Below are 16,211 nucleotides of genomic sequence, written 5' to 3'. Positions count from 1 at the left end.
TAAGCTGTAGACCACACCATCTACCTAGAGAGTTTTCATCTGTATTTTTCGTTGCTGTTTACATACACCCAGAGTCAGAGGCTGGCACTGAGCCAGCATTGAATGAGCTGTATTCCGTCTTAAGCAAACAAGAAAATGCCCAACCAGAGGTGGCGCTCCTAATAGCCGGGGACTTTAATGCAAACTTAAATCCGTTTTACCAAATTTCTATCAGCATGGTAAATGTGCAACCAGCGGGGAAAAAAACTCTAGCCCACCTTTACTCCACACACAGAGATGTATACAACGCTCTCCCTCGCCCCCCACTTGGCAAATCTGACCATAATTCTATCCTCCTGATTCCTGCTAACAAGCAGGAAGCACCAGTGACTACATCAATAAAAAAGTGGTCAGATGAAGCCAATGTATTCAGATGCTAAGTTACGGGACTGTTTTGCTAGCACAGACTAAACTATGTTCCGAGATTCCTCCGATGGCATTGAGGATTACACCACATCAGGCATTGGCTTCATCAATAAGGGCATTGATGATGTTGTCCCCACAGTGACCGTACATACATACCCCAACCAGAAGCCATGGATTACAGGCAGCATCCGCACTGAGCTAAAGGCTAGAGCTGCCGCTTTCAATGAGCGGGACTCTAACCCGGAAGCTTATAAGAAATCCCGCTATGCCCTCTGACGAGCCATCAAACAGGCAAAGCATCATTACAGAAGTCTAGGTCCAAGATGCTTCAAAACAGCTTCTACCCCCAAGCCAGAAGACTCATGAACATCTAATCAAATGGCTACCCAGACTATTTGCATTGCCCCCCAACCCCCCTCTTTACACCGTGGCTACTCTGTTGTTGTCATCTATGCATAGTCACTTCAATAACTCTACCTACAGTACATACTACCTCAACTAACCGGTGCCCCTGCACATTGATTCTTTACTGATACACCCCTGTATATAGTCTTGCTATTGCTGTTTTACTGCTGTTCTTTAATTACTTGTTACTTTTATCTCTTATTCTTGTCCGTATTTTTTGAAAATGCATTGTTGGTTGGGGGCTTGTAAGTAAGCATTTCACAGTAAGTATTCGGCGCATGTGACTAATACAATTTGATTTGCAGTTGATTCCTTCAAACCACTCATTGTTAAATTTGTGATTTCCAACTTGTTGTGTAATGTTCTTGTCCAATTGCCAATGAGCACCAATACGTTTTTATCTATAATTTCTCTTCATTATTTCTCTTCATATGAAAAGGATTGAAAAGCTTTTGCCAGGTAGATGATGACTGCTAGCTTGCTAGCTAAGATTTTGAATGTATTATGTTGACATGATCAGTCCAATCAAATCTACGGTAGATATAACGATATGTGACACATACTAATGTCAAACATGTGTAACTGTGTAACGTGTAACATGTGGAATGTGTAACATGCAAAACAGGCAACAGGTGGGGCTCAAAAAAGTATTATTATTATTATTATTTTTTAACTCAACAGGTCGAGCTCAGACATTCCTGCAGTCAGCATGCGAATTGCACACTCCCTCAACTTGAGACATCTGTGGCATTGTATTGTGTGACAAAACGTAACATTTTAGAGTGGTCTTTTATTGTCCCCAGCACAAGGTGCACCTGTGTAATGGCATGCTTTTTAATCAGCTTCTTGATATGACACACCTGTAAGGTGGATGGAATATCTTGGCAAAGAATAAATGCTCAAAAACAGGGATGTAAACAAATGTGTTCACAACATTTGAGAGAAATAAGCTTCTTGTGCTTATGGAACATTTCTGTGGTATTTTATTTCAGCTTTATTTCAGCTTGGCACCAACACTTTACAGGTTGCATTTATATTTTTGTTCAGTGCATATTTTGTTCAGAACATAAATTATGTGAAGAATTGTATAAACTGCAGACACATAAGTTCACTCCTGATTCAGTCTTTGTTTGTGCCCAGGACTGTTATTAAGATGCACGTTTGATATGAAGATCGGTGTTTCCCTTTAAGAACCAACGTAGCATTACGCATCTGCTTTCAACAATGCACTTGTCTTTCCGTGCGGCTCTCAAACGCAACTCAGGCATTCCGGTCATCCAGCGCCCGAGCAGAGGCACATCGAGTCCTTACCGGAGACGGGAATCGCGGGGTAATCAAGAAGGCAGGCGGTAAATAACGATGGAACCGTAAAAATAAATACGGAAGGGGGAACAGGTAAACCTCATTCTTTTTCGATTCAAGTCGTTGTAGCCTAATGCCATTTGGCTTTGCTGGCATTTTACTAAGGATGCTCCGGTGTAGGGCACATCAATGACTGTGAATAAGTATGAATAGAGTATCTGAGAAATGGAGACATGCAGAGAGAGCTGCAAGATGTTGCCAAGCCGAAAATAATATTGTTTATTAAAGAGCAGAGTTACGCACGCACTTATAGCATAGGCCTAATGTTATAATGGTTGGTTGGTTGTTTGTGTCGCTGTCCAGCAGCGAGCCTGCTGCTGCTAGGATGCAGCGCAGATGTGTGTTTACCTTGTCATCCTGCGCTATACGTTGGTAGTAGCGGTACTAGGCTATTCTCAGGCCAGGTGATCGCAACCCTTGCAGATTACGCGTCGGTCATTTGAGAATTGGCGTTATACATTATAGATGCAATCTATTTGGAAAGCTTTTGATAGAGATGGTTCATATAAATGGCAGGTTCAGTAAGCGTTGGGAAAAAGCACAGTAATCTCAAGCCAAACACCTGCCATTTTAGTAGCCTACTAAAGTCGTGACTGGTCTCCTGGCATGCAATTTGACCTTGCAGTAGTTTTCGATTTTCAGTAAAATAGGAAATCTCACGGAAATATAAACATCTGGCTTGTGAAAGGGCTCTGGACTTTGTGTTTGTTGGTGGGGACATTCTAGATTGTAGGTCAGGTTACTCACACTCTCTCCAAATGTCCTCTAGAAATATATGTTGTTTTCCCAGGAGTCTGCAGTGACTCAGCTTTGCATTGTGGTTGTTGGTGCATATGTTGATGACCTTAGGGGTAAAGGGCCCAGTTGTTGAGAGCACCACACATACACCCTGCATGCACCCCACATACAACCTGCATTCACCCTGCATACACCACGCATGTACCCCACATACAACCTGCATTCACCCTGCATACACCACGCATGCTCCACACATACACCCCGCATGTACCCCACATACAACCTGCATTCACCCTGCATACACCACGCATGCACCCCACATACAACCTGCATTCACCCTGCATACACCCCACATGCTCCACACATACACCCCGCATGCTCCACACATACACCCCGCATGCACCACACATACACCCCGCATGCTCCACACATACATCCCGCATGCTCCACACATACACCCCCCGCATGCTCCACACATACACCCTGCATGCACCCCACATACACCCCGCATGCTCCACACATACACCCCGCATGCTCCACACATACACCCCGCATGCTCCACACATACACCCCGCATGCTCCACACATCCACCACACATGCACCCCACATACAACCTGCATTCACCCTGCATTCCCCCCACATATAACCTCTGCCTGGTTCCAAAACAACCTCTGCTTGTTTCCAAAACAACCATAGCCTGGTCCTTTCCTGTCTAACAACATCCTCTTTAGTGTTTGCAGATTGGAGAGGACTGTCACCGGACTGATCACATCAAATCACATTTTATTTGTCACGTGTCATAAACAACAGGTGTAGACAAACAGTCAAATGCTTACTTACACGGTCATTTTTCAACAATGCAGAGACACAATATAAAAATATATATATAAAAATGTAAATAGTGACCCAATTAATAAATACACAGTGAATAATGAATAACAATGACAAGTAAAAATAACATGGCTATATACAGGAAGTAGAAAATAACATGGCTATATACAGGAAGTACCAGTAGCGAGTCGATGTGCAGGGGTACGGGGTAATTGGGCTAGATATATACATATAGGTAGGGTTAAAGTGACTAGGCAACAGGATAGATAATAGACAGTAGCAGCCATTTGATTAGCTATTTAGCAGTCTTGTTTAGCAGTCTTATGGCTTGGGGGTAGAAGCTGTCCAGTTATTGTGCCACCACCTATAGCCTTCAATGGACTCAGTGAGCCTCTGTCTTATTGCAACACTGATGCTTTCCCTTCAGATCTGAAAACACTGAAGGTGTAAGGGCTAGAGGTTGGACCAGGCCTGCAGGGTCAGGCAATTTTCTGCTGTCCAATCCCAGTGAACGAATGACCAATCCACTGCCAGTATCATATTCGCTAGCTACACACATCCTGATATTAAAAACACACCCTTGATGCAGTCTGTTACTGGGCATTGGGCAGCTCACCTTTTGGATAAGTGGCGGAATGACTGTCTCCATGGTAGCTTGGCCATCACTGTCATAGCATGCTGTTTCCTGTCAGTCTCCATTGTACATATCTCTCTCTCCAACTCCTCCTGAGGTAGAGTACCTCATGATAAGCTGTAGACCACACTATCTACCAAGTGAGTTCTCATCTATATTATTCATAGCCGTCTATTTCCCACCACAAACCAATGCTGGCACTAAGACCGCACTCAATGAGCTATATAAGTGATTCATCCAATGGCATTGAGGAGTATACCACCTCAGTCACCGGCTTCATCAATAAGTGCATTGACGATGTCATGCCCACAGTGACCTTAAGTACATATCCCAACCAGAAGCCATGGATTACAGGCAACAGCCGTACCGAGCTAAAGGCTAGAGCTGCTGCTTTCAAGTAGCGGGACACTAAACCGGACACTTATAAGAAATCCCACTATGACCTCAGATGAACCATCAAACAAGCAAAGCATCAATACAGAACTAAGATTGAATCCTACTATACAGGCTCTGATGCTCGTCAGATGTGGCAGGGCTTGCAAACTATTACGGACTACAAAGGGAAACCCAGTCGCAAGCTGCCCAGTGACACGAGCCTACCAGATGAGCTAAATGCCTTTTATGCTCGCTTTGAGGCAAGCGACACTGAAGCATGCATGAGAGCACAAGTTGTTAAGGACGACTGTGTGATCACACTCTCCGTAATCGATGTGAGCAAGACCTTTAAACAGGTCAACATTCACAAGGCCACACGGCCAGACGGATTACCAGAGCATGTACTCAGTGCATGCGCGCACCAACTGACAAGTGTCTTCACTGACATTTTCAACCCCTCCCTGACCGAGTCTGTGATACCCCTATGTTTCAATCAGACCATCATAGTCCCTGTGCCCAAGAATACTAAGGTAACCTGCTTAAATGACTACCCCCCCATATCACTCACAGTAGCCATGAAGTGTTTTGAAAGGTTGGTCATGGTTTATATCCACACCATCATCCCGGAAACCCTAGACCCACTCCAATTTGCATACCGCCCCAACAAATTCACGGATGACCAAATCACAATCGCAATCCACACTGCCCTTTCCCACCCGGACAAACTCCATTGTTCAACACCATAGTGCCCACAAAGCTCATCACTAAGCTAAGGACCCTGAGACTAAACACCTTCCTCTGCAACTGAATCCTGGACTTCCTGACGGGCCGCCCCCCAAGTGGTAAGGGTAGGAAATAACACATATACCACACTGATCCTCAACACCGGGGCCCCTCAGGGATGTGTGCTTACTCCCTGTTCACCCATGACTGCGGGGCCAAGCATGACTCCAACACCATCATTAAGTTTGCTGACGACACAACAGTGTTGGCCTGATCACCGACAACAGTGAGACAGCCTATAGGGAGGAGATCAGACACTGCCAGGACAACAACCTCTCCCTCAATGTGAGCAAGACACAGGAGCTGATCGTGGACTACAGGAAAAGGAGGGCCGAACAGGCCCCCATTAACATTGACAGGGCTGTAGTGGAGCGGGTTGAGAGTTCCAAGTTCCTTGGTGTCCACATCACAAACAAACTATCATGGTCCAAACACACCAAGACAGTTGTGAAGAGGGCATGACAACACCTTTTTCCCCTCGGGAGACTGAAAAGATTTGGCATGGGTCCTCAGATCCTCAAAAGGTTCTACAACTGCACCATCGAGAGCATCTTGTCCGGTTGCATACGACCCAATATTTCACTGGGGCCAAGCTTCCTGACATCCAGGACTATTTACTAGGTGGTGTCAGAGGAAGGCAGCAGGTAGCCTAGTGGTTCGAGTGTTGGGCCAATAATCGAAAGGTTGCAAGATCAAATCGCAGAGCTGACAAGGTAAAAATCTGTCGTTCTGCCCCTGACCAAGGCAGTTAACCCACTTTTTCCTAGGCCGTCATCAAAAATAAGAATTTGTTCTTAACTGCCTAGTTAAAAAAATGTACAAAAATGGTCAAAAACTCCAGTCACCCAAATCATAGACTGTTCTCTCTGCTACCGCACGGCAAGCGGTACCGGAGCGCCAAGTCTAGGACCAAAAGTCTCCTTAACAGCTTCTATAAGACTGCTGAACAATTAATAAAATGGCCACCCAGACTATTTACATTGACCCCCGTTTTGTTTTAAAGCTGCTGATACTTGCTGTTTATTATCTATGCATCTATGCCACTTTACCCCTACCTACATCTACATTACCTTGACTAACCTGTACCCCCTGTATATAGCCTCGTTATTGCTATGTCATTTTATTCTGTTACTTTTTATTACATTTTTTACTATAATGTATTTAGTAAATATTTTGTTAACTCCATTTCTGGAACTGCATTGTTGTTTAAGGGCTTGTAAGTAAACATTTCACGGTAAGGTCTGCACCTATTGTATTCGCTTTGATTTAATTGTGATTGACTTCTCCTCCTAGACCCACAAGCAGCTTTGTTAGTCCATTAAGCAGTTGTCTTTTCACCGGCTTTATGGTCTCAATGTGCTCCAAGCTTTCACCCGGACACTGCTCACTATATAAGTAAAGCATGTAGCACAATTAGTGCAGTGACTCCAGGCAAGGGAATTGCATTTCATGCTAAATGAAAGCAGTCCGAATGACTGATGGATAGATGGGTTGATTTAATTTGCATTATCTGACTGATTCTTTGTTCTTTGTTTCATTGGGGATTTGCATGCAGTGATATCCAACTATAACACCATCTTGTTGAAGGGCAACAGGAATGTAATCTGAGCCAGTGACCCTCTCCTATAGCACTCTAACCACTGAACCCACAGTATCTTACTCTCTGGATGTCTGCATCTATCTTTTCTCTGTTATTATATGCTGAAGGGCTACCAAAGTTCTAGTTAGAGGAGCCTTCCTCTTCAAAGCTTCTTTCTTCCTGGAAAAACCTTTTCATGTCATTATTCCTGTGAGCCGATCGCTCTCCACAGAACAAATGCTGAACTCTGGAATTCCAAGCATCTGTCAATAGTGCTGAAACAGAGATCGCCATATTACCGCTTATTCAGGGTATTCTTTTTTTTTCAACAGCGGACCTTTTTACACTTGACAAAGTCACCATAGTCCTCCAGTTTAGTTCATTTTGACAGGTTCATTTCCTGTGAACTTGTCTCTTTGGAACATCTTTTTCAATTTGTCCCAGTTTTGCATGTTTTCCCAACAAGCTACTTTTGGTTTCTTCTTTGTTAATAATGTGATGTCCCTGTACACGATGCCATCTTCATCCTGAAGGCAGTCTAATCGAAAGATTGAATGTAGAAAACATGTATTCCTGTTCCACCATGTCCCTACACTGATCATGGCTCAGAGAGAAATATTGTGCTTAGTGAGATTACGAATCCACATGTACTTCATATTTTTGTTGTTGTTGCTTTCTTGGCAATGGAGGTGAATCACGGTGGACAATGTCCTGAGCCAAGCCTGTAAATAACACTCCTAACAGCAGTATGGAGCTAACAGGGAGCGCTAATGGCCATTGGGCACATGTACAGTACACTCGCACAGTCTCTGGTTCAACAGGGTTTCTAGAGGTCCTGATAACATCACAGATAGACTGCTCAGCAAGAGGGGTCTCTGGTAGGGGCAGGATGCTGCAACGGGATGTCAGGATCTTTCTGGAGAGCGCTCAAATTGAAAAACTAACGCTGTGTTCAAATACTCATACTAACCTTACTAACCGTACTATTTGTGATGTAATTTGAGTATGTAGTATGCTTATTGGTCATAGTATGGATATAGTTAGTATGCCAAATGTTACCGGATGTCGTACTACAACGGCGAAAATACAAAGTATACAAGCGGTGGACACTATTTCCGTGCTTTTAGGGCCCATAATGCAATTCTTCAGAAAATGGGTGTGGCTTCACATCGTTTTCAGATTTGAAGAAAATGGAGGAAAATATCCAATGAGAGTGGATACATATTCATTGCTTTAACTAATTATGACAAATGTTTAGAAAATGTTCGGCAATGTAATAATGTTATGACTTTTCAAATAAGTTATGTTGGCTGAAAATGTGTTAGCTATGCTGTCCTTACGAACCACATCATTACAGCAGTATGTACTGGTATGTTAGCTAGCTACCTAATGTTAGTTGCCTACTAATACATCAAACCTGCCAGTATATTAACTATATGCTATCTAACTACCAAACGTTTATTGACATGATGAATCCTGTCATTCTTAGCTTAGCGAAGTGGTATAGTCATTGTGCGTTCTCAATGGACATTCTGGTGCTTTCATAAATTCGCTCTGGTTATCTACTCCGTTTTCAGAGCACTCTCATCTGAGTGTACCAGAGCGCAGAGTAACTGATGAATTTATGAACGTACCAGAGCGCAGAGTAACTGATGAATTTACTAACGTACCAGAGCGCAGAGTAACTGATGAATTTACTAACGTACCAGAGCGCAGAGTAACTGATGAATTTACGAACGTACCAGAGCACAGAGTAACTGATGAATTTACTAACGTACCAGAGCGCAGAGTAACTGATGAATTTACTAACGTACCAGAGCGCAGAGTAACTGATGAATTTACTAACGTACCAGAGCACAGAGTAACTGATGAATTTACTAACGTACCAGAGCACAGAGTAACTGATGAATTTTACGAACGCTGAACACTCGTTGAATATGGCTGGAGCAAAAAGAGCATAATTACATTGTTGAAAGCTGCACAGTTACAGTCACCAACGCTCTGATAACTTGAAAACTACCTAACCAGCTCTGCTAGGGCGAGTAAAAATGTCATAGTGACGTGTTCTCTAATTTGTTTCTGGAAGTAGCTAGCAAGCTAGCCTACGTTAGTACGCTCGTGTCAACCCTAATCCTCGGCCAGAGCGTTCCAGTGTGGAAACAAACGCTCCAAACGGCGAGAGCGCACGCTGAGCACCCTCTGGTACTCCAGATTGTATTTAAGAACACACACACAAAGTCGTAAAATGTCTAGCTAGTCATTTGTTATGCTAAGAAGCTAGTAAGAGGTTGCATAGCAACAGCATCAACTTCCGGTCGACAGCCGAAGAGCTAGTACGCTCAACTGAAAGGATACTGTTTGTTTACAGTGTACTAAAATTAACTAATAGTATATACTCATTAAGTATGGAGTATACAGTATATTAGTATGGGTATTCAAACACATCTTAACTCCGGACCCAACAGATTAGAGCAAATCATGGTTAGCAATACAAATGTTGGCTGTGACTCATCTGCTTAGGATCTCCACTGTCCAATGGTTGGAATTTCCCTCTCCGTACCAAAGTTATTTGAGTGGTTTCAAAACACAACGTCTGGAGAGAAAAGCAACATGGTTGTAACATAGGCACTTACAGTAGTTGTATGTGTAGTAGCGATGGTGGAAAAATCCATGCAGTTACATATCGGGATATTATATTCTACGATTAATTGCAATATTATATTTGACATTATTGCAATGTTATATTTGACATTATTGCAATATTATATTTGACATTATTGCAATATTATATTTGACATTATTGCAATATTATTTTTTTGTGCTAGTCAGATGTACCTGCACCAAAACGCTGGTATTTTTCCTCCTAAAGCTTGTTCTCTATCTACTTAAAAACAAAACAAATCTGTACTTTTATTTCCCATACTGATCAAAACTCGTTTCCTAATGGATGTCTTTTGTGCCTCTGTACCATATGGTGAGCAATGTCTGGCACAGCAAATCACAGTATCGAATCGCAATACATATAGGATCGTAAGAATCGTGAGAATTACCATACATATCGTATCAGCACCTAAGTATGGTGATAATATCGTATTGTGAGGTCCCTGGGGGCAATTCCCAGTCCTAATATGTATACGTTGTTTATATATCAGGCCTGCTTGCTTAAACCACAATTCCAGGGCGAGGAGAGGTTCGTGAATATGTTAACAAAGATGGCAACACACATAAACATTGGATGTGGCAACATTTGTTATGATAATCTTTGTCACTTTAGTGGAGGGTGCTCTTGCTGTTTCTCAGAAGGGGACCGGTGCTGGCTCCTGACCTGTTATATCCAGATGTCAGCCCAACATGGCGCCCCTCTCCACCTCGCTTCTCCTCCCCCTCGCTTCCCTCTCCCGCTCTCCTTGCCCTCTCTTCCCTCACCCCTCTTCTCCACCCCCTCTTCTCCCCTTTCCACCTCGCTTCTCCTCCTCCCCCTCTCTTCCCTCTCCCTCCCTCCCCTCTCTTCCCTCACCCCTCTTCTCCACCCCCTCTTCTCCCCCTCTCTTCCCTCACTCCTCTCCCCCTCCCTCTCCTGCTTTCCTCCCCCTCCCCTCTCGTAGCATTTTCGTGGATGGGTGTACAGAGCTCTGCTGCTGTAAGCTGCTCTGCAGTGCAGTGACTAAGCAGGATTTTTTTGAGATTCTTCGTAATGAAATGTGTTGTCCTGCCGAGTGCCGCTAGCTACTTTCCACTTGGCCTCAGAGATAACACTGTCCCTTTGGACATACAGGAGAAGCCTACCTGAAACCAGTTAGAGTTAGACTACTGCACTGGAGCTGTGTCCTGTCAGAGCTGAACCATGTTTTTAGGGTTGTAGCTGGGAGTCCTACTTAGCTGGGAGTCCTATTTAGCTGGGAGTCCTACTTAGCTGGGAGTCCTACTTAGCTGGGAGTCCTACTTAGCTGGGAGTCCTACTTAGCAGGGAGTTCTACTTAGCTGGGAGTCCTACTTAGCAGGGAGTTCTACTTAGCTGGGAGTCCTACTTAGCTGGGAGTCCTACTTAGCTGGGAGTCCTACTTAGCTGGGAGTCCTACTTAGCAGGGAGTCCTACTTAGCAGGGAGTTCTACTTAGCTGGGAGTCCTACTTAGCAGGGAGTTCTACTTAGCTGGGAGTCCTACTTAGCTGGGAGTCCTACTTAGCTGGGAGTCCTACTTAGCTGGGAGTCCTACTTAGCTGGGAGTCCTACTTAGCAGGGAGTCCTACTTAGCAGGGAGTCCTACATAGCAGGGAGTCCTACTTAGCAGGGAGTCCTACTTAGCAGGGAGTCCTACTTAGCAGAGAGTCCTACTTAGCTGGGAGTCCTACTTAACGTTGTTTGATCTTTTGGTTGTGACTGGGAGTGTACTCTCCACTCATACATTTTGTCAGTGTGATGATGTTAATATGTGTGGCATTAGGAGCTGTTCTGGGCTGGTGTTGTGAGCGGGGACAAACTCCACTATCGGCTGGCTGTGCCGGCCGTCCTGATAAGAGCGTGTGAGTTATCATCATCCAGGGAGGAGAAGTGCAGCGCTGAAAACAAACATAGATCTATTATGCTTTAGAAAAACTGTCAGATCAACCATTGGGCCTAAAGCAAATGTATGTAATTTATTCTATAGCAGCTGTTCCACCACAACTGCTCAGATATCAGATATTCAGAAACCAGCTACCAGGTTCGTAAATACTAGAGTGATGAGTGTGGGTATAGACAGACAGACAGACAGACAGACAGACAGAGACACAGAGACACAGAGACACAGAGACACAGAGACACAGAGACACAGAGAGAGAGAGAGAGAGAGAGAGAGAGGATGCTAGGTTAGGTTTCTGGTGTGACTGCTACTTTTTCTGTTATAAAAACATTACAATACATTCATTACAGAATTCACAACACTAGGTGTGTGTCCTCAGGCCCATACTGTGTGTGTGTGTGTGTGTGTGTGTGTGTGTGTGTGTGTGTGTGTGTGTGTGTGTGTGTGTGTGTGTGTGTGTGTGTGTGTGTGTGTGTGTGTGTGTGTGTGTGCGTGTGCCCAGGGACAGTGATAGAGCTGCTATGAGTCACTCTGTCTCTCTATCCAATCCGTAGGGTGTACTGTACATTGTGAGTCAGAAGCCACAGAGTTTCACTAGTCTACTGAAACACAGAAGAGGGAAATATTAACCTGCGTTGTTTCAACGTGGCACCGTCATAGGATGCCACCTTTCCAACAAGTCAATTCGTAAAATTTCTGCCCTGCTAGAGCTACCCCGGGCACCTGCAAGTGCTGTTATTGTGAAGTGGGAACGTCTAGGAGCAACAATGGCTCAGCCGCAAAGTGGTAGGCCGCACAAGTTCACAGAACGGGACCGCCGAGTGATGAAGTGCGTAGCGCATAAAAATCATCTGTCCTCGGCTGCAACACTTACTGCCGAGTTCCAAACTGCCTCTGGAAGCAAGGTCAGCACAAGAACTGTTCGTCGGGAGCTTCATGAAATGGGTTTCCATGGCCGAGCGGCCGCATACAAGCCTAAGATCACCATGCGCAATGCCAAGCGTCGGCTGGAGTGGTGTAAAGTTCACCGCCACTCGACTCTGGAGCAGTGGAGACGCATTCTCTGGAGTGATGAATCACGCTTCACCATCTGACAGTCTGATGGATGAGTCTGGGTTTGGAGGATGCCAGGAGAACGCTACCTGCCCGACTGCATAGTGCCAACTGTAAAGTTTGGTGGAGGAGGAATAATGATCTAGGGCTGTTTTTCATGGTTCAAGCTAGGCCCCTTAGTTCCAGTGAGGGGAAATCTTAACACATACAATGACATGCTAGATGATTCTCTGCTTCCAACATTGTGGCAACAGTTTGGGGAAGGCTCTTTCCTGTTTCGGCATGCAAAGCCCCCGTGCACAAAGCGAGGTCCATACAGAAATGGTTTGTTGAAATCGGTGTGGAAGAACTTCACTGGCCTGCACAGAGCCCTGGTCTAAACCCCATCGAACACCTTCGGGATGAATTGGAACGCCGACCTCGAGCCAGGCCTAATCGCCCAACATCAGTGCCCAAACTCACAAATGCTCTTGTGGCTGTGTTCCAACATCAGCAATGTTCCAACATCTAGTGGAAAGCATTCCCAGAAGAGTGGAGGCTGTTATAGCAGCAAAGGGGGGACCAACTCCATATTAATGCTCATGATTTTGGAATGAGATGTTCAACGAGCAGGTGCCATCATACTTTTGTACATCTCTGTATGTACAGCAGCACGTATATCACACGTGTCAGACTCCCACTACATGTTCATCACACGTATACTTGTGAGTGACAGGAAAAACACCCTTTCTCTTTTCCATCTCTCTCTCCCTCTCTCTTTGTCTCTTTTCCCATCTCTCTCTCTCTCTCTTCCCATCTTGCTCTCTCTTCCCATCTCTCTCTCTTCCCATCTCTCTCTCTTCCCATCTCTCTCTCTCTTCCCATCTCTCTCTCTCTCTTCCCATCTCTCTCTCTCTCTTCCCATCTCTCTCTCTCCCCCCATCTCTCTCTCTCTCTTCCCATCTCTCTCTCTCTTCCCATCTCTCCCTCTCTTCCCATCTCTCCCTCTCTTCCCATCTCTCTCTCTCTCTTCCCATCTCTCTCTCTCTCCCCATCTCTCTCTCTCTCTTCCCATCTCTCTCTCTCTTCCCATCTCTCTCTCTTCCCATCTCTCCCTCTCTTCCCATCTCTCCCTCTCTTCCCATCTCTCTCTCTCTCTTCCCATCTCTCCCTCTCTTCCCATCTCTCCCTCTCTTCCCATCTCTCTCCTTCTCTTCCCATCTCTCTCCTTCTCTTCCCATCTCTCTCCCTCTCTTCCCATCTCTCTCCCTCTCTTCCCATCTCTCTCTCTCTCTCCATCTCTTCCCATCTCTCTCTCTCTCTTCCCATCTCTCTCTCTCTCTTCCCATCTCTCTCTCTCTCTTCCCATCTCTCTCTCTCTCTTCCCATCTCTCTCTCTCTCTTCCCATCTCTCCCTCTCTTCCCATCTCTCTCCTTCTCTTCCCATCTCTCTCCTTCTCTTCCCATCTCTCCCTCTCTTCCCATCTCTCTCCCTCTCTTCCCATCTCTCTCCCTCTCTTCCCATCTCTCTCTCTCTCTTCCCATCTCTCTCTCTTCCCATCTCTCCCTCTCTTCCCATCTCTCCCTCTCTTCCCATCTCTCTCTCTCTCTTCCCATCTCTCTCTCTCTCCCCATCTCTCTCTCTCTCTTCCCATCTCTCTCTCTCTTCCCATCTCTCTCTCTCTTCCCATCTCTCTCTCTTCCCATCTCTCCCTCTCTTCCCATCTCTCCCTCTCTTCCCATCTCTCCCTCTCTTCCCATCTCTCCCTCTCTTCCCATCTCTCTCCTTCTCTTCCCATCTCTCTCCTTCTCTTCCCATCTCTCTCCCTCTCTTCCCATCTCTCTCCCTCTCTTCCCATCTCTCTCCCTCTCTTCCCATCTCTCTCCTTCTCTTCCCATCTCTCTCTCTCTTCCCATCTCTCTCTCTCTCTTCCCACCTCTCTCTCTTTCTTCCATCTCTCTCTCTCTCTTCCCATCTCTCTCTCTCTCTCCCTCTCTCTCCCTCTCTTCCCATCTCTCCCTCTCTTCCCATCTCTCTCCTCTCTTCCCATCTCTCTCCCTCTCTTCCCATCTCTCTCCCTCTCTTCCCATCTCTCTCCTCTTCCCATCTCTCTCTCTCTTCCCATCTCTCTCCCTCTCTTCCCATCTCTCTCTCTCTCTTCCCACCTCTCTCTCTTTCTTCCATCTCTCTCTCTCTCTTCCCATCTCTCTCTCTCTTCCCACCTCTCTCTCTCTTCCCACCTCTCTCTCTTTCTTCCCATCTCTCTCTCTCTCTTCCCACCTCTCTCTCTTTCTTCCCATCTCTCTCTCTCTCTTCCCACCTCTCTCTCTTTCTTCCCATCTCTCTCTCTCTCTTCCCACCTCTCTCTCTTTCTTCCCATCTCTCTCTCTTTCTTCCCATCTCTCTCTCTTTCTTCCCATCTCTCTCTCTTTCTTCCCATCTCTCTCTCTTTCTTCCCATCTCTCTCTCTTTCTTCCCATCTCTCTTTCTTCCCATCTCTCTCTCTTTCTTCCCATCTCTCTCTCTCTCTTCCCACCTCTCTCTCTTTCTTCCCATCTCTCTCTCTCTCTTCCCACCTCTCTCTCTCTCTTCCCATCTCTCTCTCTCTTCCCACCTCTCTCTCTTTCTTCCCATCTCTCTCTCTCTCTTCCCACCTCTCTCTCTTTCTTCCCATCTCTCTCCCTCTCTTCCCATCTCTCTCTCTCTCTTCCCATCTCTCTCTCTCTCTTCCCATCTCTCTCTCTCTCTTTCTTCCCATCTCTCTCTCTCTCTTCCCACCTCTCTCTCTCTCTTCCCATCTCTCTCTCTCTTCCCATCTCTCTCTCTTTCTTCCCATCTCTCTCTCTCTTTCCCACCTCTCTCTCTTTCTTCCCATCTCTCTCCCTCTCTTCCCATCTCTCTCCCTCTCTTCCCATCTCTCTCTCTCTCTTCCCACCTCTCTCTCTTTCTTCCATCTCTCTCTCTCTCTTCCCATCTCTCTCTCTCTTCCCACCTCTCTCTCTCTCTTCCCATCTCTCTCCCTCTCTTCCCATCTCTCTCCCTCTCTTCCCATCTCTCTCTCTCTCTTCCCACCTCTCTCTCTTTCTTCCCATCTCTCTCTCTCTCTTCCCACCTCTCTCTCTTTCTTCCATCTCTCTCTCTCTCTTCCCACCTCTCTCCCTCTCTTCCCATCTCTCTCTCTTTCTTCCATCTCTCTCTCTCTTCCCATCTCTCTCTCTCTCTCCCTCTCTCTTTGTCTCTTTTCCCATCTCTCTCTCCCTCTATCTATTATCTTTCTTCCTCAAACACATGCGCGCTGCAGCGTCCTGTACAGGAAGTTATTGGTTGTGTATGAGATTAGTCGAGGTCACCTTTCCCCGGGAGAACATGAACATTCTCTCTATTTCTTTCTCTCTCTAATATATGAAGACTCTCCATCGATCTCTGGCCTCCTTCCCTCTCTTCTCTCTCTGTCCACATGTCTCTGTCATCAGCGTTGAAGCTTCTTGCATGCTGCTGGACCTTT

The 16,211-nt window shown here is 45.6% G+C and overlaps 1 protein-coding gene across 1 annotated transcript in view; it reads left to right on the top strand.

Annotated features, from left to right (window-relative positions):
- Positions 1 to 2,032: 2,032 nt before the first annotated feature.
- The window catches only part of LOC112221349 (syntaphilin-like), a 35,994-nt gene continuing 21,815 nt past the window's right edge, over positions 2,033 to 16,211 (top strand). The window contains exon 1 of the mRNA XM_042303586.1: positions 2,033 to 2,205. The gene's annotated coding sequence lies outside the window, so the exon portion shown is untranslated. The remainder of the gene's footprint in view (positions 2,206 to 16,211) is intronic.

Source organism: Oncorhynchus tshawytscha, linkage group LG22, assembly GCF_018296145.1.
Source record: "Oncorhynchus tshawytscha isolate Ot180627B linkage group LG22, Otsh_v2.0, whole genome shotgun sequence".
Taxonomy (NCBI): Eukaryota; Metazoa; Chordata; class Actinopteri; order Salmoniformes; family Salmonidae; genus Oncorhynchus; species Oncorhynchus tshawytscha.
Note: the sequence above shows the minus strand (reverse complement) of the source record. Positions and strands in the feature narration are given on the sequence as shown.